The sequence below is a fragment of the Chiloscyllium punctatum genome, chromosome 28 (genome assembly GCF_047496795.1).
Source record: "Chiloscyllium punctatum isolate Juve2018m chromosome 28, sChiPun1.3, whole genome shotgun sequence".
Classification (NCBI taxonomy): Eukaryota; Metazoa; Chordata; class Chondrichthyes; order Orectolobiformes; family Hemiscylliidae; genus Chiloscyllium; species Chiloscyllium punctatum.
Genome location: NC_092766.1, coordinates 83,750,612 through 83,773,062, shown reverse-complemented (window position 1 = coordinate 83,773,062; position 22,451 = coordinate 83,750,612). Strand labels below are relative to the sequence as shown.

General features: G+C 57.7%; 1 long non-coding RNA gene across 2 annotated transcripts in view; it reads left to right on the top strand.

Annotated features, from left to right (window-relative positions):
• Window positions 1-22,206, top strand: part of LOC140453865 (uncharacterized) — an 81,900-nt gene extending 59,694 nt beyond the window's left edge. For both annotated transcript variants that reach the window (XR_011952522.1, XR_011952523.1), the window contains exon 3: window positions 22,099-22,206. This is a non-coding gene — a long non-coding RNA (uncharacterized lncRNA). The remainder of the gene's footprint in view (window positions 1-22,098) is intronic.
• The last annotated feature ends 245 nt before the right edge of the window (window positions 22,207-22,451 follow it).

Sequence of the window (22,451 nt, the reverse complement as noted above, 5' to 3'; positions counted from 1 at the left end):
GAGAGTGTCACAGTGTGTTTCAGAGAGAGTCAGAGAGTGTCACAGTGTGTCACAGTCTGTCAGAGAGTGTCACAGTGTGTTTCAGAGAGAGTCAGAGAGTGTCACAGTGTGTCACAGTCTGTCAGAGAGTGTCACATTGTGTCTCAGAGAGTGTCACAGTGTGTCAAAATCTGTCAGAGTGTCACAGTGTGTCTCAGAGAATGTCACAGTGCGTCTAAGAGGGTCTCAGAGAGAGTCAGAGTATCACAGTCTGTCAGAGACTGTCACATTGTGTCTCAGAGAGAGTCAGAGAGTGTCACAGTGTTTCATAATCTGTTAGAGAATGTCACAGTGTGTTTCAGAGAGTGTCACAGTGTGTTTCAGAGAGAGTCAGAGTGTCTCAGTGTGTCACAGTCATTCAGAGAGTATCACAGTGTGCCTTAGAGAGAGTCGAAGAGAGTCAGAGAATGTTAAAGTGTGTTTAAGAGAGTGTCAGAGAGGGTCACAGTGCGTCTAAGAGTCATAGAGAGTCAGAAAATGTCACAGATTTCTCAGAGAGTTTCACTGTGAGACACAATCTGTCAGTATCTTACAGTGTATTGCACAATGTCTCAGAGAGAGTCAGAAAGTGTCACAGTCTGTCTCAGAGAGTGTCTCAATGTGTCACAGTGTGTTTCAGAGGGTGTCACAGTGTCTTTCAGAGAGAGTCAGCGAGTGTCACAGTGTGTCTCAGAGAATGTTACAGTGTGTCTAGGTGAGTCTCACAAAGAGTCAGAGTATCACAGTCTGTCAGAGAGTGTCACATTGTGTCTCAGAGAGTGTCACAGTGTGTCACAGTCTATCAGAGAGTGTCACAGTGTGTTTCAGAGAGAGTCAGAGTGTTACAGTGTGTCTAGGTCTGTCAGAGAGTGTCACATTGTGTCTCAGAGAGTGTCACAGTGTGTCACAATCTGGCAGAGAATGTCACAGTGTCTTTCAGAGAGAGTCAGAGAGTGTCACAGTGTGTCTCAGAGAATGTCACAGTGTGTTTCAGAGAGTGTCACAGTGTCTTTCAGAGAGAGTCAGCGAGTGTCAAAGTCTGTCTCAGAGAATATCACAGTGTGTCTAAGAGAATATCAGAGAGAGTCAGAAAGTGTCACAGTCTGTATTTGAGAGTGTCTCAGTGTGTCACAGTCGTTCAGAGAGTGTCACAGTGTGCCTTAGAGAGAGTCAGAGAGAGTCAGAGAATGTCAAAGTGTGTTTAAGAGAGTTTCAGAGAGGGTCACAGTGTGTCTAAGAGAGTGTCACAGTGTGTCTCAGAGAGTCAGAGAGAGTCAGAAAGTGTCACAGTATTTCTCAGAGAGTGTCACTGTGAGACACAATCTGTCAGAGAATCTTACAGTGTATTGCAGAGTGTCTCAGAGAGAGTGAGAAAGTGTCACAGTCTCTCTCAGAGAGTGTCACAGTGTGTCCGAGAGTGTCATAGTGTGTCTCAGAGACTATCAGAAAGTGTCACAGTGTGTCACCATCTGTAACAGCGTGTCAGTGTGTCTCAGAGATTCAGAGGGAGAGAGAAAGTGCCACAGTCTGTCTTTAAGAGTGTCACAGTGGGCTTCTGAGAGACTCAGAGAATGTCACATTGTGTCACAGTTGGTCAGAGAGTGTCACAGTGTGTCACAATCTTTAAGAGAATGTCACAGTGTGTTTCAGAGAGAGTCAGAGAGTGTCACAGTGTCTTTCAGAGAGTGTTAGAGAGAGTCAGAAAGTGTCACAGTCTGTCTTTGAGAGTGTCTCAGTGTGTCACAGTCGTTCAGAGAGTATCACAGTGTGCCTTCGAGAGAGTCAACGAGAGTCAGAGAATGTCAAAGTGTGTTTAAGAGAGTGTCAGAGAGGGTCACAGTATGTCTAAGAGAGTTTCACAGTGTGTCTCAGAGAGTCAGAGAGAGTCAGAAAGTGTCACAGTCTGTCTCAGAGAGTGTCTCAATGTGTCACAGTGTTTTTCAGAGAATGTCACAGTGGGTTTCAGTGGCTGCGACAGTATCTTTCAGAGAGAGTTAGTGAGTGTCACAGTATTTCTCAGAGAGTGTCACTGTGAGACACAATCTGTCAGAGAATCTTAAAGTGTATTGCAGAGTGTCTCAGAGAGAGTCAGAGAGTGTCACAGTGTGTCTCAGAGAGAGTCAGAAAATGTCACAGTGTGTCTCAGAGATTCAGAGAGAGTCAGAAAGTGTCACAGTGTGTCTCAGAGATTCAGAGAGAGTCAGAAAGTGTCACAGTCTGTCTTTGAGAGTGCCCTAGTGTGTCACAGTCGTTCAGAGAGTATCACAGTGTGCCTTCGAGAGTCAGAGAGAGTCAGAGAATGTCAAAATGTGTTTAAGAGAGTGTCAGAGAGGGTAACAGTATGTCTAAGAGAGTGTCATAGTGTGTCTCAGAGAGTCAGAAAGTGTCACAGTATTTCTCAGAGAGTGTCACTGTGAGACACAATCTGTCAGAGAATCTTACAGTGTATTGCAGAGTGTCTCAGAGAGAGTCAGAGAGTGTCACAGTGTGTCTCAGAGAGAGTCAGAAAGTGTCACAGTGTGTCTCAGAGATTCGGAGAGAGTCAGAAAGTGTCACAGTCTGTCTCAGAGAGTGTCACAGTGTGTCACAGTCTGTCAGAGAGTGTCATAGTGTTTCTCAGAGAGTATCAGAAAGTGTCACAGTGTGTCACCGACTGTAAGAGCTTGTCACAGTGTGTCTCAGAGATTCAGAGGGAGACAGTAAGTGTCACATTTTGTTTTTGAGAGTGTCACAGTATGTCACAGTCTGTCTCTGACAGTGTGACAGTCTGTCTCTGACCGTGTCAAAGTCTGTCTCAGAGAGTGTCATAGTGTGTCACAGTCTGTCAGCGAGTGTCACAGTGTGTCACAGTCTATCAGAGAGTGTGACAGTTTGTTTCAAGAGAGTGTCACAGTGTGTCTTAGCGAGTGTCAGAGTTTGTCACAGTGTGTCACAGTCTGTCAGAGCGAGTCACAGTGTTTTTCAGAGAGAGTCAGAGAGTGTCACAGTGTATCTCGGAGAGTGTCACAGTGTGTTTCAGAGAGAGCCAGAGGGTGTCACAGTGTGTCTCAGAGAGTGTCAGATAGGCTCAGAGAGTATCCCAGTGCATCTCAAAGTGTCAGAGTGTGTCACAGTGTATCTCAGAGATTGTCAGATAGGATCAGAGAGTGTCTCAGTGCGTCTCAAAGTGTCTCCGTGTGTCACAGTCTGTGAGAGAGTGTCACAGTGTGTGTAAGAGTCTTAGAGAGAGACAGAGAGTGTCACAGCCTGTCAACGAATGTCACAGTGTGTCACAGTGTGTCAGAGAAGACTGCAGTATATTTCCGAGTGAGTCAGAGAGAGTCAGAAAGTGTCACAGTCTGTCTTTGTGAGTGTCTCAGTGTGTCAGTCTGTCAGTGAGTGTAACAGAGGGTCACAGTGAGTCTAAGAGAGTTTCACAGTGTGTCTCAGAGTGTTAGAGAGAGTCAGAAAGTGTCACAGTTTTTCTCAGAGAATGTCACAGTGTGACACAATCTGTCAGAGAATCCTACAATGTATTGCAGAGTGTCTCAGAGAGAGTCAGAAAGTGTCACAGTGTGTCATACTGTGTCTCAGAGAGTGTCAGCATTCGGTTCAGAGACAGTCACAGTCCATGAGAGAGTGTTGCAGTGTGTCTCTGAGAGAGTCAGAGAGTGTCACAATGTGTCATATTGTGTCTCAGAGAGTGTCAGAGGGAGTGTCAGCATTTGGCTCAGAGATGGTGACAGTCTGTGAGAGAGTGTTACAGTGTGTCTCAGATATGTCAGAGTGAGTCAGAGTGTGTCACAGTATGTCATACTTTGCCTCAGAGAGTGTCAGATAGAGTCATACTGTATCACGGTGTGTCTCAGAAAGTGTCAAATAAGATCAGAGAGTGTCACAGTCCGTCTCAGAGAGTGTCACAGTGTGTCACAGTCTGTCAGAGAGTGTCACAGTGCTTCTCATAGAGTGTCAGATAGTGTCACAGTGTGTATCAAATTGTCAGAGCGGGTCGCAGCGTGTCACAGACAGTGTCAGAGTGTGTCAGAATGTGCCAGAGAATGTCACAGTGCGTTTCAAATTGTCAGAGAGGTTCCCAGTGCATCTCAGAGAGTCTCAGAGAGTGTCACAGTGTGTCACAATCTCTCAGAGAGTGTCACAGTGTGTTTCAGAGAATCCCAGAGACACGCCGTCACCAGCCTGTCTCTCACCGCCATCCACACACTGCCCCCTCCGCCTGAAACCCACTGTCATTAACGCATCGACCTGAGTCTGACCGTCCCCTCCGAACACATACCACCCCCTGCCTGACACCCAACGCCACCTAAAACCACCCCCAGCCTGAATCTCACCGCTGCCCAAACACCGCCCCTAGACTGACCCTCACTACTGTCCACCAACCACTACGAGCCTGACCCCACCGCTATCCACCAACCGCCCCAGCCTGACCCCACCACTGTTCAACACTGCCACAAGCCTGACCCTCACCACCACCCTCACAACGCCCAGCCTGACCCTCACCGCCACCCACACACCATCTCCAGCCTAACCCTGACTGCCATCCAACAATGACCCCAGCCTGACCCTCACCACCACCCACACACTCCCCAGCCTGACCCTCATCGACGTCGAACACACCACCCATAGCCTGATCCTCACCGCCGTCCACCAACGGCCCCATCCTGATCTCCACTGCTGTCCACCAACTGCCCCCAGCCTGACCCGCACCACTGACAAACACTGCCACAAGCCTGACCCTCACTGCCATACAATACCACCCAAGCCTGACTTTCACTGCCGCCAACACACTGACCCTTGCCCTATCCTCACAGACGTTCACACACCACCCCCAGCCTGACCTCACCACTGTCCACACACCACCCCCAGCCTGACCTCACCACTGCCCATACACCGCCCCAGCCTGACCACCACCGCCACTCAAACACCATCTCCAGCCTCACCCTCACTGTCGCCCAACAATGACCCCAGCCGGACCCTCACCACCGTCCACTTTCGACGCCAGCCTGACCCTCACCGTCGTCAAAACACCACCCCAGCCTGACCCCCACTGCCATCCACCAACCACCCCCAGCTTGACCCCCACCACCGTCCAACACTGCCACAAGCCTGACCCTCACCGCTGTCCAATACCGCCCCAGCCTGACCCTCACTGCTGCCCACACAGTGACCCTAACCTTATCCTCACAGCCATTCACACACCACCCCCAGCCTGACCCTAAATGCCTTACACACACCGTCCTCAGCCTGACCCTCACTGTTGTGCACACACTGCACCCAGCCTGACCCTCACTGCAGTCCACAAGCCAACCCCAGCCTGTCCCTCACTGCCATCCACACAGCACCCCCAACCTGACCCTCACTGTCATCCATACTCGTTCCCAGACTGACTCACAACACCACCCACACACCGCCCCCAGCCTGACCCTCACGACTGCCCACACACCGCCCCCAGCCTGACCATCAACGTCAACCACACACCATCCCCAGGCTGACCCTCATTGACGTCGAAAACACCGCCCCCAACCTGACTCTCACTGCCGTCCAAACGCTGCCCCCAGCTTGAACCCCACCATCGCCCACACACCGACCCCAAATTGACCTGCACTGCAATCCAACACCACCCCCAGCCTGACCCTCACTGCCATCCTCACACCACCCCCAGCCTGAACCTCACCACCATCCACACACCGCCCCCAGACTGACCACCACTGCCATCCACCCTCTGCGCCCAACCTCACCACAACCGCTTTCTACACATCGCTCCCAGCCTGACCCTCACCACCATCCACCAACCACCCCCAGTCTGACCCCACCGCTCTCCACCAACTGCCACCAGCCTGACCCCCAACGCCGTCTAACACTGTCACAAGCCTGAACCTCACCGCCACCTAAACACCACCCCCAGACTGACCCTCACCACCATCCACCAACCGCCATGAGCCTGACCCCACCGCTATCTATCACCCTCCCCAGCCTGACCCCATCACCGTCCAACACTGCCACAAGCCTGAACCTCACCACCGCCCACACACCGCCCCAGCCTTATCCTCACTGCCATCCGCACACCACCGCCAGCTTGACCATCACCGAGACCACACAAAGCCCCAAGCCTGACCCTCACCACTGCCCGCACACTGCCTCCAGCCTCACGCTCACTGCCGTCTAACACTGACCCAAACCTGACCCTCACTGCCATCCGCACACCGCCCCCAGCCTGACCCTGAGCGCCGTCCACACACCACCACCAGCCTGTCCCTCACCGCCGTCCACACACTGCCCCAGCATGACTCTCACTGTTGTTCACACATCGACCTGAGCCTGACCGTCCCGTCTGAACACACACCACGCCCTGCCTGACACCAACACCATCCAACAATGCCCCCAGCCTGAACCTCACCACTGGCCACACATCGCACCCAGCATCACCCTCACTGCGATCTACACACTGTTCCCAGCCTGACAATCTCCACCTTCCACACACCACCCCCAAGGTGACCCACACCACCGCCCACACACCACCCCCAGCCTGACCATCACCACCGCCCACATACCACCCCAGAATGACCCTCAATTCCGTCCACACACCACCAACAGCCTGACCCTCACCGCCGTCCACACACCACCCCCAGCCTGACCTTCACCGCCACCCTCACACCGTCTCCATCCTGACCCTCTCAGCCGCCCACGCACCAACCCCAGAATGACCCTCACTACCGCCCACACACCACTGCAAGGCTGACCCTCACCGCTGTCCACACACCGTCCCCAGCCTGAACCTCACTGCCGTCTACACACCGCCCCCAGCCTGACATTCTCCACCATATACACACCATCCCCAGCCTGAACCTCACCACCGCCCACACACTGCCCCTAGCCTGATCCTCACCACCGCCCACACACCACCCCCAGAATGACCCTCACTACCATCCACACACTGCCACCAGCCTGACACTCACCGCCGTACACACCACCCCAAGGCTGACCCTCACCACTGCGCACACACGGCCCCCAGCCTGACCGTCACCGCCGGCCAACAATGACCCCAGCCTGATCCTCACCACAGTATACACACTCCCCAGCCTGACTCTCATCGACATCGAACACACCACCCCCAGCCTGACCCTCAGCGCCATCCACACTCTGCCCCCAGCCTGTTGCTCACTGCCATCCACACACCGACCACATCCTGACCCTCCCCTCCGAACACACACCGCCCTAGCCGCCGTTCACACTCTGCGCCCAACCTGACCCCCAATGCCAAGCACACACCGCCCCCAGCCTGACTGTCACCACTGCCCACACAACGCCCCCAGCCTGACCCTCACCACCACCCACACACCACCCCTAGCTTGACCCTCAACATCACCCACACACTGCCCCCAGCCTGACCCTCACCCCTGCCCACACACTGCCCCAGCCTGACCCTCCCAATCGCCCACACACCATCTCCAGACTGACTCTCATTGACGTCGAACACACCCCCAGCCTGACTCTGACTGACGTCCAAAATTAGCACCCAGCCTGACCCACACTATCTACCACTCAACGCCCCCAGCCTGACCCTCACCACCGCCCATGCAATGCCCCCAGGCTGACCCTCACCACCATCCACTCACCACCCCCGGCCTGACACTCACTGATGTCCACGCACCATCCCCAGCAAGACCCTCATCGACGTTGAACACACTGCTCACAGCCTGACCCTCACCGCCGTCCACGAACTGTCCCCTGGCTGACCCCAACTACCGTCCACCCATCGCCCCCAGCCTGACCCCAACCGCCGTCAAACACTACCACAAACCTGACCCTCACCGCCATCGATACACCACCCCCAGCCTGACCCCTACTGCTGTCCCACACCGCCCCCAGCCTGACCCTCGCAGCCGTCCACACCCGTCCCCAGCCTGATCCTCACCATCATCAACACACCGTCCACAGACTGTCCAATTCAGTCCACACACCACTCCCAGCCTGAACTCCACCACTGTCCACACACTGCCCCCAGTCTGAACCTCACGCCATCCAACACTGACCCAGCCTGACCCTCAGCGCCGTCCGCACACCGCACCCAACCTGACCTTCAATGCCATCCACACACTGCACCCTGCCTGACTCTCACTGCTTTCTACACACCGCCCCTAGCCTGACCATCACTGCTGTCCACACACCACCCATAGCCTGAACCTCATCGCTGCACACACACTGCACCCAGCCTGACCTTCACCGCCGTCCACACACTACACCATCCCTGACCTTCACTGCTGTCCACACACTGCACACTGCCTGACTCTCACTGCTGTCTACACACCGCCCCTAGTCTGACCTTCACCGCTGTCCACACGCTGCCCCCCATCCTGACCCTCATCAACGGCAAACCCACTGTCCACAGTGTGACTCTCACCACAGTCCACTACCGCCCCCAGCCTGACAAACACCTCTGTCCACCAACTGCCCCTAGCCTGACCCTCACCACCATCCACATACCACCCCCAGCCTGACACTCACTGACGTCCACTCATCACCCCCAGCGTAACCCTCATCAACATCGAACGCACCGCTCACAGCCTGATCCTCACCGCCGTCCACCAACTTCCCCCAGGCTGACCCGCACAGCCGTCAATACACCGCCCCCACCCTGTCCCTCACTGCCATCCACACACCGCATCAAGCCTGACCCCTATCGCTGTCCACACGCCGCCCCCTGCCTGTCCCTCACTGCTATCCTCACACGCCCCCAGCCTGACCCTCACAGCCGTCCACACACCGTCACCAACCGGAACCCTCACTGCCATCCACACATTGCCCCCAGCCTGACCCTCACTGCCGTACACACATTGTACCCAACCTGAGCCTCACCTCCGTCAATATGCCGCCCCCATCCTGCCCCTCAATGCCATCCACACACCGTCCCTAGCCTGACTCTCACTGCTGTCCAGCACAACCCCAGCCTGACCGTCACCGCCATCCACACACCACCCCAAACCTGACATATTGACGTTGAACACACAGCCCCCAGCTTGACCCTCACTGCTGGCCACCAACCTCCACCAACCCGACCCACATCACCGCACACATTCAACCCTCAGCCTGACCCTCATTAATGTCGAACACACCGTCCATAGCCTGACCTTCACCGCCGTCCACCAACCGCCCCAGCCTGACACCCACCTCCATCCACACACCACCCCCAGCCTGACCCTCTCCGCCAACCACACACGACCCCAGCCTGACCTTCACCACCGCCCACACACAGCCATCAGCCTGACCTTCACTGCTGCCCAAACACCGTCCCTAAATTGACCCTCACTGCCATCCAACATCGCCCCCAGCCTGACCCTCACCACTGTTCACTTTCCGCCCAGAGCCTGACCCCCACTGTTATTCACACACAGACCCCAGCCTGACCGTCCCCTCCGAACACACACCGCCCCCAGCATGAGCCCCACCCCGGCCAACACTGACCCAGCCTGACCCTCACCACTGCACACACACTACTCCCAGCCTGACCCTCACCGACGTCGAACACACCGTCCACAGTCTGACTCTTATCGCCATACACACCACCCCCAGCCTCACATCACCATTCACCAACCTACCTCAGCCTGACCCCCACCGCTGTAGAACACTGCCACAAACCTGACCCTCACTGCCGTCCACACACTGCACCAGGTCTGACCCCTACCGTCGTCCACACACGACCCCCAGCTTGTCCTTCACTGTCAACTACACATCGCCCCTAGCCTGACCCTAACCGCCAACCACACTCCACCCCCAGCTTGACCCTCACTGCCATCAACACACCGCACACAGCCTGACCCTCACTGCCATCCACACACCGCCCCAGCCTGACCCTCACCACTGCCCACACACCGACCCCAAATTGACCCTCAGTGCTATCCAACACCGCCCCCAGCCTGACCCTCACCTCTGTCCACACAACACCCCCAAACTGACCCCCACTGTCGTTCTCACACCGAACCCAGCCTGAACCCCACCACCACCCAACATCGCTCCATCCTGAACCTCACCACCGCCCACACACCGCCCCCAGCGTGACCCTCCCCTCCACACACACACCACCCCCAGCCTGACGCCCACGGCCGTCCGCACACCGCACCCAGCCTGACCCTAAACCCGTCCACACACCGCCCCAGCCTGACCCTCAGTGCTGACTGCACACCGCCCCCAGCCTGACCCTCTCCACTGCCCACACACTGCCCCCAGAATGACCCTCACGGAGGTCCACACACCACCCCCAGCAGGACCCTCACCGCCGTCAACACACCGCCCCCAGACTGACCCTCACCACCTTCCACACACCGTCTCCAGCCTGACCCTTATCTTCGCCCACACAACGTCCCCAGACTGACCCTCACCGCTGTTCACACAGCGCCCCAGCCTAAACCTCAACACCATCTACACACTGCCCCCAGCCTGACCTTCATTGACCCTCACTGCCATCCACACACTGCCCTCAAGCTGACCCCCACCATCGTTCACAAACCGACCTCTGTCTGACCGTCCCCTCCGAACACACACCGCCCCCAGCATGAACCCCGCCGCCGCCCACACACCACCCACAGCCTGAACCCCACTGCCATCCACAAACCGCCCTCAGGCTGACACCCACCGCCAACCACACACTGACCCCAGCTTGAACCCCACCGCCATCCAAACACCAACCTCAGCCTGACCCTCACTGCCGTCCAACACACTGCCCACAGCCTGACATCCACTGCCACCCACACTCTGCCCCCATCCTGACCCCCACGGCCATTCACACACCACACCCAGCCTGATCCTCAATGCCATCCACACACCGCCCACAGCCTGACACTCACCACCACCCACCAACACACCCCAGCCTGACCCTCACCACCGCCCAACACTGCCCACAGCCCGACCTTCAACTCCGTTCAACACCACCACCAGTCTGACCCCCACCGCTATCCACACATTGCCCCCAGCCGGACCCTCACTGCCATCCACACACCGCCCCCAGCCTTGCCTGAACCACTGTCCAGGAATTCCCCCCACTTGACCCACACTTCTGTCCACACACTGCCCCCAACCTGACCCACCCCTCCGCCCAACACCACCCCCTGCTTGACCCTCACACCATCCAACACCGCCCCCAGCCTGACCCTCATTGCCTCCAGCCTGACCCTCACCACCATCCACAAACTGCCCCCAGCCAGACCCCAAACACAGTTCACACACCGCCCTCAGCCTGACCCCTCACTTCCGTCCACACAGGGCCCCCACCCTGAACGCCACCACCGTCCACACACTGCACCCAGCCTGACCTTCACCGCCCCATCCTGTCTCGCACTGCACTCAACCTGACCCTCTCCCACATAGCCTGACCCTCACCGTGTCCAACACTGCCCCAGCCTGACTCTCACCACCACCCCCAGCCTGACCCTCACTGCCGCCCACACACCATCCCCAGCCTGACCCTCACTGCCGCCCACACACCATCCCCAGCCTGACCCTCACTGTCATCCACACACCGCCCCAGCCTGACCCTCACTGCTGTCCACACACCGCCCCAGCCTGACCCTCACTGTCATCCACACACTACCCACAGCCTTACCCTCGTCGCCATCTACACACTAACCCCAGCCTGACACTCACCACTGTCAACACCGCCCTCAGTCTGACCCTCACAGCTGAAGCACACCGCCCCCAACTTTGCCCTCACTGCCATCAACATACCTCCCAAAGCTTTGCCCTCACAACCTCCACCAGCCTGGCCATCACTGCTGTCCATGCACTGCCCCCAAACTGACCCTCACTGCCCTCCAACACCGCCTCCAGCATGAACCTTACAGGCCCTCAACACACCGCACCCCACCTGCCCCCACCACCTTACATCACTGCACCCCCATCCTGACCATCACCACCATTCAATACCGCCTCTAGCCAACCCTCACCGCTGTCCACACATTGCCCCCAGCCTGACCCTTCCCTCTGCCATACACAGACACTGCCTCCAAGCTGACCCACCCCTCCGCCCAACACCACCCCCAGCCTGACCCTCACTGTCCCCAGCATGACCCACACTGCTGCTCACACACCGCCCCCCAGCCTGACCCTCACCACCACCCACACACCGGCCCTAGCCTGACCCCAACCACAGTCCACACACTGCCCTCAGCCTGACCTCCACCGCCATCCACAAACCGCCCCCACCCTGAACCCCACCGCCAACCACACACCACCCACAGCCTGACGCTCACCGCCCCAAGCATGTCTCTTACCGCACCCAACCTGACCCTCACCGCCCCCAACCCGACCCTCTCCCACTTTGCCTGACACTCACCATGTCCAACACTGCCCCAGCCTGACTCTCACCACCCCCCAGCCTGACCCTCACTGCCAGCCACACACTGTCCCCAGCCGGACACTCACTGCTGTCCACACACCGCCCCCAGCCTGACCCTCACTGATGCCCACTCACCACCCCAGCTTGACCCCCACCACTGCACAGCACCGATCCCAGCCTGACCCTCAACACTGTCCAATTCTGCCCCCAGTCTAACCCTCACCGCTACCACACGCCACCCCCAACTTTGCCCTCACTGCCATCCACACACCGACCCAGATTTGTCTTCAACGCCTTCCACAGACCTCCCCCAGCCTGCCCCTCACAACCGTCCACACACCACCCGCAACCTGACCCTCACTGCCATCCAGCACCGCACCCAGCCTGCACCCCACCACCGTCCAACTGCACCCCCAGCCTGACCATCACCACCATTCAATACCGCCCCTAGCCTGGCCCTCACCCCTGTCCACACACCGCCCCAGCATGACCCTCACCACCGTCCACACATAGCCCCCAGCCTGACACCCACTGCCATCCACACACCGCCCCCAGCCTGACCCTCACCGCCATCTAACACCGCCCCCAGCCTGACCCTCACCGCCATTTAACACCGCCCCCAGCCTGACCCTCACCGCCATCTAACACCGCCCCCAGCCTGACCCTCACCACTATCCACACACCGCCCTCAGCCCAACCCTCACTGCTATCCAAACACTGACCCGAGACTGACCCCCACCGCCATCTAACACCGCCCCCAGCCTGACCGCACCGCCATCCATACACAGCCCCCAGCCTGACCTTCACCACCATGCACACACCACCCCCAGCCTGACCCTCACCTCTGCCCACACACCGCCTCCAGCTTGGCACTCACCACTGTCCGCACACCGCCCCCAGCCTGATACCCTCTGCCATCCACACACTGCCCCCAACCTGACCCTCACCGCCATCCACACACCGCCCTGAGACTGACCCCCACCGCCGTCCAACACCACCCCCAGCCTGAAGCTCACGCTTGCACACACCACCCCCAGCCTGACACTCACAACTGCACACACATCGCCACCAGCCTGACACTCACCGCTGTCCACACGATGCCCCCAGCCTGACCAACACCTCCATCCAACACCGCCCCAGCCTGACCATCACTGCTGTACAACACTGCCTCCAGCATGAACCTCACCGCCCCCAGCCTGACCCTCACCGCTCCCAACCTGACTCTCAACACCGTTTAACACCATCCCCAGCCTGACCCTCACCAGCGCCCATACACTGCCCCCAGCCTGACCCTCACCACCTTCCGCACAGTACCCACAGCCTGACCCTCACTGCCGTACAACACCACCCCCAGCATGAACCACACTGCCGTCCAAACACCACCCCCACCCTGACCATCACCACCACCCACACAACGCCCCCACCCTGTCCCTCACTGCTGTCCAACACTGCTCCCTGCCTGCCCCTCACCGAAACCCACTCACCGCCCCCAGCCTGACCCCCACCACCGTCCAACACCGCCCATTGTCTGACCCTTACCGCTGTCCAAACAATTCCCCCAGCCTTGTCCTCATCACCACCCACACACTGCCCCCAGCCTGACCCTCACCACCGTCCAACACCACTTCCAGCCTGACCCCACTGCCATCCACACACCACTCCACCCTGATACTCACCACCATTCACACCGGCCCCAGCCTGACCCACACCGCCATCCAACAGCCACCCCAGACTGACACTCACTGCAGTCCACACACCGCCTCCAGCATGAATCTCACTTTCATCCAACACCACCCTAATCCTAATCCTAACTGACGCACACACACCACTACAGCCTGACACTCACTGCTGTCCACACACCTCACCCAGCCTGAATCTCACCGCTGTTCACACACCGCCCGCTCACCACCCCCAGACTGACTCCCACCACCGCACAACACCGCCCCCACCCTGACCCTCACTGCCATCCACACGCCGCCCACATCCTGGCACTAATCGCTGTCCAACACTGCCCCCAGAATGAACATCAATGCCCCTCCACACACCGCCCACAGCCTGACCCTCACCACCCGTTCAACACCGTCGCCAGCCTGTCCCTCACCACCGCCCACACACTGTCCCCAGCCTGACCCTCACCTCCATACAACTCCGGCCCCAGCATGAACCACACCGCCATCCACACACTGCCCCCACCCTGACCCTCACCGCCTTCCAACACTGCCCTCAGCCAGACCCTCACCACCGTTCAACACCATCCCCAGTTTGACCCTCACAGCCGTCCACACACCACCCCAGCCAGACTCTCACCGCCGTACAACACAGGCCCCAGCATGAACCACACCGCCATCTCACACTGGCCTAACCCTAACCCTCACCGCCGTCCAACACCACCCATAGCCTGACCCTCACCATCGCCCACTCACCGCCCCCAGCCTGAACCCCACCACTGCACAAAACCGCCCCCAGCCCAACCCTCACCACTGTCCAACACCGCCCACAGTCTGACCCCCACCGCTGCCCACACACTGCCCCCAGCCTTGCACTCATCCCCATACACACATCGCCCACAGCCTTGCCCTCACTGCTGTCCACACGCCGCCCTCAGCCTGCCCCTCACCACCACCCGCACATGGATACCCAGCCATAAACTCAATGCCGTCCACATAATGCCCCTAGTCTGATCCACACCGCCTTCCAACAGTGCGCCCCAGCCTGACACTCACTGTCGTCCAAATCCACCTCCAGCCTGACCCTCACTGCCACAAAACACCGTCCCCAGCCTGTCACTCACTGCCGTCCACACACCGCCCCAACCCTAACCCTCACTGCTGCCCACACACCATCCCTAGCCTGACCCTGACTGCCGCCCACACTTCTCCCCAGCCTAACCCTTAGTGCCATCCACTCACCGCCTCCAGACTGACCCCACCACTGCACAACACCGCCCACTGCCTGACCCTCACCACTGATCAACACCATCCCCAGCCTGACCCTCACAACCACCCACACACCGTCCCCAGCCTGACCATCACCACTGCCCATACACCGCACCCAGCCTGATCCTCACCGCCATCCATACACCACCCCCAGCCTGATGCTCACAACCACCCACACACCGTCCCCAGCCTGACCATCACCACTGCCCATACACCGCACCCAGCCTGATCCTCACCGCCATCCATACACCACCCCCAGCCTGATGCTCACAACCACCCACACACCGTCCCCAGCCTGACCATCACCACTGCCCATACACCGCACCCAGCCTGATCCTCACCACCATCCATACACCACCCCCAGCCTGATGCTCACCACCCCCAAACTGACTTTTACCACTATTCAACACCATCCCCAGCCTGACCCTCACCACCGCTCACATACCGCTCCCAGCCTGATCTGCATTGCCGTCTACACATTGCCCCCAGCCTGACCTTCACCGCGGTCCAACTCCGCCCCAAGCCTGACCCTCACTGTCTTCCAACAACGCCCCCAGCCTGACCCTCACCACCATCCACACAACATCCCCAGCCTGACCCTCACCTCCATCCACACACTGCCCCCAGCCTGGCTCTCGGAACCGTCCACACACCACCCCCAGTCTGACCCGCACCGCCATCCACACACCATCCCCAGCCTGACCCTCACCGCCATCCACTACTGCCCACAGCCTGACCCTCACCGCAGTCCACACAACGCTCCCAGCCGACCCTCACTGATGTCCAACACCGCCCCAACCCTAACCGTCACTGCCACCCACACACTGCCCCCAGCCTGACCCTCACTGCCGTCCACACACCGCTCTCAGCTGGAATCTGTCACCAATGCCCACTCACAGCCTCCATCCTGTCCCTCACCACCGCACAACACCATCCCCAGCTTGACGCTCACCACCGCCCACACACTGCCCCAGCCTGACCCTCACCGCCGTCCACACACTGCCCCCAACCTGACCCTTACTGCCGTCCAACACCACCCCAACCCTAACCCTCACTGCCGCCCACACTCTGCCATCCAAACCTGCACCCAGCCTGATCCTCACTAGCATTCAACACCGCCACCTGCCTGACCCTCACCAGCATTTAACACCGCTCCCAGCCTGACCCTCACTGCCATCCACACACCGCCCCCAGGCTGACCCTCACTGCCGTCCACACACTGTCCCCAGCATGAGACTTATCGCTGTCCACACACCGCCCCCAGAAAGAACCTCATTGCCATCCACACACTGCCTCCAGCTTGACCCACACTGCCATCCGCACACCGCCACCAGCCTGACCCTCAACGCCTTCCACTCACTGCCCCCAGCTTGACCCTCACTGCCGTTCACACACCGACACCTGAATGAACCTCACCACCATCCTCCCACCAACCCCAGCCTTACCCTCACCACAATCCACTCACCCCTCCCAGCCTGACCCTCACTGCCATCCACACACCACCCCAGCCTGACTCTCACCGCGGTCCACATGCCACCCCCACCCTGACCCTCACCGCCATCCACACAAAATCCCCAGCCTGACCCTCACCGCTATTCACACACCACCCCCACCCTGACCCTCACTGCCATCCACACAAAATCCCCAGCCTGACCCTCACCGCCATCCACACACCACCCGAACCTGACCCTCACCGCCATCCACACAAAATCCCCAGCCTGACCCTCACCACCCCCAGCCTGACTCTCACTGCCGTCCACACACCACCCCCAGCCTGACCACCACCGCCATCCACACACCACCCCCAGCCTGACCCTCACCGCCATCCACACAAAATCCCCAGCCTGACACTCACCGCCATCCACACACAGCCCCCAGCCTGACCCTCACCGCCGTCCACACACTGCCCCCAGAATGAACCTCATCGCCATCCACACACCGCCTCCAGCCTGACCCTCACTGCTATCCACACACTGCCCCCAGCCTGACTCTCACCGCCATCCACACACCACCCCCAGAATGAACCTCGCTGCCACCCATACACCGCCCCCAGCCTGACCCTCACCGCTGTCCACACACTGCCCCAGAATGAACCTCACCACCATCCACACACCGCCCCCAGCCTGACCGTCACCACTGTCCAACACCGCCCCAACCCTAACCGTTACTACCACCCACACACTTCCCCCAGCCTGACCCTCACCACCGTCCACACAGCACCCCCAGCTTGACACTCAAGGCCGTCCACACACAGCCCCCAACATGAACCTCACTGCCGTCCACATAACGTCCCCAGCCTGACCCTCACCGCCATCCACACACTGCGGCCAGCCTGAATTTCACCGCCGTCCACCCACACCACAGCCTGACCCTCACTGCCGTCCAACATGACCCCCGCCTCCCGCACTCAGCACCACACCCCACACCCAAATCCATGCCCACTGCTCCCATCAAACACTGCTACCCTGCTACGAATCCACTCCCCAACCCCGTCCAACACCTCCACCTCCCCAACACTGTCCCCTCCCCAACCCCGTCCAACACCGCCACCTCCCCTACACCGCCCAACACCGCCCCCTCCCACAACCCTGTCCAACACCACCCCGTTCCCCCAACCCCATCAAATATCGCCCCCTCCCCAAACCCATCCAACACCGCCCTCTCCCACAACGTCATCCAACACCACCCCCTTCCCCAACCCCATCAAATATCGCCCCCTCCCCAAACCCGTCCAACACCATCTCCTTACCCAACCCAATCCAAAACTGCCCCCTTCCCCCAACCCCATCCAACACCACACCCTCGCCAACCCCATCCAATATCGCCACCTGCCTCAAACCCCTGCCTCACACTCCATCTCCCCTCTCTCCATCCCCTCTCTCCCCCTCTCACTCTCCCCTCTCTCTCTTCCCCTCTCTCTCTCCCTCACTCTCTCGCCCCCACCTCTTTCTCACCCACCTCTCTCTCCCCCCCTCGCTCTTGCCCTCTCTTTCTCAACCCCCCTCGCTTCCCTCTCTCTCTCAACCCCCTCTCCCTGTCCAACCCCTCTCTCCCTCTCTCTCAACTCCCTCTCTCTCTCGTCCTCACTCTCTCTCTCACTCGCCCCCACTTTCGCTCCCCCGCCTCTCGCCCCCCTCTCTTTCGCCACACCCTCTTACGCCCCTCCTTTCGCCCACTCTCTCCTTCACTCCCCCTCTCTTTCACCCCCCTCTTTCGCGCCCCTCTCTTTTCCTATCTCCTCTTTTGCCCCCTCTCTTTCTCCCCGTCTCTTTCGCAATTCCTTGCCCCCACTCTCTCTCGCCCCCTCTCTCTCTCACCCACTCTCTCTATCATCCCCTCTCTCTTGCCCACCTCTCTCTCTGCCCCCTCTCTCTTGCGCCCCTCTCTCCCCCCTCACCCTATCTCTCCCTGCTCATTCACTCTCCCTGCACATTCTCTCTCTCTCGCCCACTCTCACTCTGTCGCTCTCTACCCACCATCTCGTCACTCTGTCTGTCTGTCTCCCTCTATCTCTTTCTCTCTCTGTCACTCTCTCTCTCTTTCTCTCTCACTTTCTCTCTCTCTGGAGCCATCTCCTCCCTTGCTCTCTCTCTCTCTCTCTCTTTCAAGTCACTATCGCCTCATCTCTCTCTCTCTCTCCCCTTCTCTCTCTCGTTATCGCCCCCTGTCTCGCTTTCACTTACCACCATCCCCTACCTCTCTTCCCCCCCCCGTATTGCTCAGCACCTCTCTTTCTCTCGCTCAGCCTCTCTCTCTCTCAATCTCTCTGTCGCTCATTCTCTGTCTCACCCTCTATCTCTCGACTCCTCGCCCTCTGTCTGTCCTTCTCTCTCTCTCTCTCTCCTCTCATGTCTCTCTCTCGCTATCTCCCTCTCTCACATCCTCTCTCTTGCCCCACTCTTTCACTCCCTCGCTCTCACCCTCTCTCTTCCGCTGCCACCCTCGTCCCTTCTCTTTCGCTCTCGACAACCCTCTCCCAGCCTTCTCTCCTTCTCACCCATCCTCTCTCTTTCCTCTCTCTCACCATCGCTCCATCATTCTCTCACTCACCCTGTCTCTTTATCTCTCCCCTAACTCTCTCTCTCTCTCTTTACATTGCTCTCGCTGACTCTCTTCGGTCCCCTTATTCTCTCTCTCCCGTTTCTTTTCTCCCTCTCTCTCTCTCACTCTACCTCTCTCTCTCTCTCTCTTTTTGTCTCGCCCTGTCTTGCCCCTGCGCTCTCGCTGACACCCTTTCTCTCTCCCACCCTTTCACTGTCAAGCCTCCTCTCACGGAGCCCTCTCTCTCCTTCTTGACATTCCTCTCCCTCTCTCTCGTCTCTCTCGCCCTCGCTCACTCCCAACACAACACTCTCTCTCTCATCCTCTCTCTCTCTCTCTCTCGCCCACACTCTCTTTCTTGCCCTCGCTCTCGTTCTTGCCCTCGCGCTCTCTCTCTCAACCCCTTTCTCTCTTCTTCGCGCCCTCTCTCTTACCTCCTCTATCACTCTTTTGCCTCCATCTCTCTCAAACACTGTTTTTGTCTCTTGCTCCTTTTATCTCTCTTGCTCCCTCTCCCTCTCTCGCCCCTCAATATCTCTTACCAATCTCTCTTTCTTGATATCTTAACGCCTCCCTCTCTTGCTTCTTCTTTCTCTCACCCCCTCTCTCCTTCCCCCTCCTTCTCTCTGTCTTGCCCTCCCCTCTCTCACTCCCTCTCTCTCACCTCTATGTCTCTCTCATCCCGTTTTTCTCTCTCTCACTCACCTCATCACTTTCTCACCCACTCTAACCCTCTCTTGCCCAGTCTCTCTCGCCCTCACAAACTCTCTCTCACTCGCCCTCTCACTCACTCTCCCGCCTGCTTCCTTGCCTCTCTCTCTCTCGATCCCCTCTTCTCTCTCTCGAGACCCCTCTTTCTCGACCCTTTCTCTCTTGCCGCCTCTATCTCTCTCGACCTCCCGCTTTTTTGCCCCTCCCTCTATCTTTCACACCTGCCTCTCTCTCATTCTCTCAGCCCTCATTCTCTTTCTCTCTTCCCTCTCTCCTCTTCGCTCTCTCTCGCCTCCCCATCGCTCTCTTCCACTTTCTCTCTCCTTTTCCCTCTCTCTCTAAGACTTGCCCCCTTTCTCTCTCGTTCCCTCCCTCGCACCTCTCTGTCTCTCTCTCTCTCTATTGCCTCTGCCTCTCATTATCTTCTCCCCTGTCTCTCTCTCTCTCCCTATTTCACCCTATCTCTCTCTTGCCCCCTGTTCTCTCTCTCTGCTCCTTCAAGCTCTCTCCCCGTTATCTCACTCGCGATACCCCTCCCTCGGTGTCTCTCTCTCCCCACCTCCCTCCGTTTATCTCTGACTGAATCTCTCTTCCTTCTGTCCCTCCCTCTCTCTCTGACACACTGTCTCCCTGGCCCTTCCCACTTTCTCTAACCCAGAGACTTGGGGTTAGTTGTGAGTCTGCGTGTGGGGATGGGGTGAGATGATAGAGAGATGTGGGAAATGGGAGGAGGGAAAATGGGGTAGAGAAGGAATTGCGGGAGGGAGACAGAGACGGCAGGAGAGAGAGAGTAAGGATGAGGGGGAGAGTGAAGAGTGGAGGCAGGTGGAGAATCTCATGTTGGGGATTTGAGAGAGAGAGGGGGAGGGGGATGGAGAAACAATAGTGGAGGCAGGTGGAGAAATCGGGGTTGAGGAGTGTCTGAGAGGGGACGAGAGAGTGAAAGGGAGAGGAGGTGGGAAAGAGACAATGTGCAGAAAGAGAGGGAGAGGAGGAGAAGTGATGAGAAAGAGTAGGGGAGAGGAAATGGGGAGGCCAGGTTGGAGTGGGAGGGGTGCAGAGGGAGTTAAACCCAGCTCCTGAGCTCAGGGCGCGGTGCCCTCCCCTTCCCTGAGGAACAGGACTTGGGGCTGAGTCTGTCTCTCTCCAGCTGAGCTTCTCCAACACAAAGACACACAACAACATCGGTCACTCTGCTGCTCGGCACGCTTTAATCAACATTTTTATTGATTACTAATGGAAGCAATGGATACAGTCAGTGGGATGGTGCCTTTTCTCACTGGCCCCCGCATTGTGAGAAACATTGAAATGTTTCCCTGTAACCCCCCTGTGGGATAAAGATGGACAAACCAGCGCTACCCTCAGTCTGTTACCAAAGCGACAGGCTGCTCCATCTCGCTGAAACACTGAACTGAAATGAGAAAATTCCGGATGCATTGATTAATGAAGGAATTTGATGGATGGATGGATTTGGGTGAAGGGATATTTCAGCACATTCTTCAGCTGCTGCCTGAACTTAGTCTGGGTCACGGCATAAATCGAGGTGTTTGTGCAGCAACTGAGGAGCTGCAGCATGAAGCCCAATTCCTGCACAAAGTGATCGAGATACACAGGGGTATACACAATCCACGACATCCGGAACCATAAAGAATACAGCATTAACGTTGACCATAACAGGATGAAATTGGCCGAGATCACAAACAGTAAAATGATGGATTTTTTTCGGTTCCTCATTTCAGTGTCAGACTGAGCGTCCCCATTGGTGTGAGCGCGGAGTCTCCTGCGGGCTCTGCTGGTCACTAAAATGTGTCTGACGGTGAGAACATTGAGCAGCAGAATCAGGAGAAATGGGACACACGGGGTTAGAATGTGGTGGAGGAACTCGATTGTGACCCAGACAATGGACCTTCGAACAGCGATTGTTACATCACAAAACCAGGGGGCGTTCATCAGCCAATACCGAGCCGTGAACAAAAAATACCAGGAAATGTTCTTTAAACAGCTCAGCACAGTCACTGCTCCCAGAACCACAGCCGCCGTTTTCTCACTGCAATATTTACTTTTCAGCTTCTGGCAACAAATGGCCACAAACCGATCAAAGGTGAAAGTGACGGTGAACCAGACAGAGCAGTCAGTGGCTGCATAAAGCAGGACGGCGTGGATATTACACACGGGGACGGAAAACATCAGGAAATAAAACTGTTCCCGATAAACAATGGGAATGTGTCTCAGGATCAGGTCGAGGATAATGACCAGGAGATCCACCGCTGCCATGGCCCCCAGGTAACGTCTGACACATGGATACAATCCACAATCTTTATAAAGCAGGACGTAGATGGTCACTACGTTAACTGTGAGGAAGGAAAACAAACCCATTATCCATCAGCCTGGAGGCAAAGGGACCCGTTTGATCGGGGACC